Source organism: Echinops telfairi, unplaced genomic scaffold (assembly GCF_000313985.2).
Source record: "Echinops telfairi isolate 266 unplaced genomic scaffold, ASM31398v2 ScPeMD7_33;HRSCAF=127, whole genome shotgun sequence".
NCBI classification, from domain to species: Eukaryota; Metazoa; Chordata; class Mammalia; order Afrosoricida; family Tenrecidae; genus Echinops; species Echinops telfairi.
The window spans coordinates 2,082,400-2,083,732 of record NW_022103930.1 but is presented as its reverse complement, the minus strand read 5'-3'; positions in this window follow the sequence as shown (position 1 = coordinate 2,083,732).

The window sequence follows — 1,333 nt, the reverse complement described above, 5'->3', positions numbered from 1 at the left end:
GTGGACCTACCCTGATGCAGCCCAGGTGCTGGAGCAGCCGTGTGGAGACCCCTGCCAGTTCTGAGATGTCTATACATTCACTAACTTGGCTTTCCTCCTGCAGTCAGCATCATTGAGTCTGTTTTGTGAGATGGAGGAGGACTTTGTAGATTGGTATTGGACATATGAGTTAATATTGGACTTTTGGGCTTGGGCAGCACTGGGTTGGGATATTTTCTTGATTTGAAGTTTACCTTTATATAAAATGCTCTCTTATGCATGTGTTTCTGTGGATTTGTTTCTCTAAAGTACCCAGACTAACACAAGATTTCTGGTGAAAACATACAACTCTGATCTGTGCCGCTCCTGACTTTGAACCCTTTGTGGACAGGCTCCATATGAGCACAATTGATTGTCCTGGAATTCCTAGCTTTTGCAATATTACCCATAGTTTGTTATGATTCACACAATTGGATGTCTTTGCCTAGTCAATAAAACACAAGCAAACCGCTGGCTCTTGCTACTTTCAGCCAAGATCCATCAGACCTCACCTGTGATCTCCCTCACTTCACACACTCTTCTGAATTCATACTGAATTTCTGGCATCTCTCTATCAATGTATTCTTGCAACTGTTACTTGAGATACAGTCAGCAAAATTAGCTTGAGTGTGATATTAATTCTATTGCTCAATAATGTTGTCATTATGTTGGATCACCATTCTTTGGACTGGATAGAAATAGTTATCTCTTCCAGTCATTTGGATAAGTAGCTATCTTTCAAATTTCCTGGTATGGACAAATGGACACTTCCAGCATTGCATCTATTTGTTGCAACATCTCACCTGGTACAGCCTCAATTTCTGGAGTCTTATTATTTTTGCCATGCCCTCTGTGAAGCCTGGATTTCTTCCTTGCACACTGTCGTTTCTTGATCCGTTGTTTTCTGAAATGGTTATATGCAGACCAACTCTGTTGGGTAAAGTATGCATGTCTTCCCTCTTCTCTTGATGCTTCTTACACGGTTCAATATTTTGCCCATAAAATTCGTTACCATTACAACTCAAAGTTTTATTTTTTTTTCTTTTGCTGTTTTAGCTTTAGAAATACTGAGCATGATCTTCCCTTGTGATTTTCTTATAATAAGTCTTATCACATTTTAGTACAATTTTTTACTTAATTTTCTCAGCAGTCCCTTGGATTCTTCCATTCAGTTCCTTAACTTTATTGTTTTCTTGAATTCATTTTAACTACTTTCTAAAAGTTTGAGCAAAGCAGGGAAATTAAAATCTTTACTTTTTATAAATTTGTAAAGCATTAATAATTTCCTTATATAATCTACAAAGGAAACTTTTAT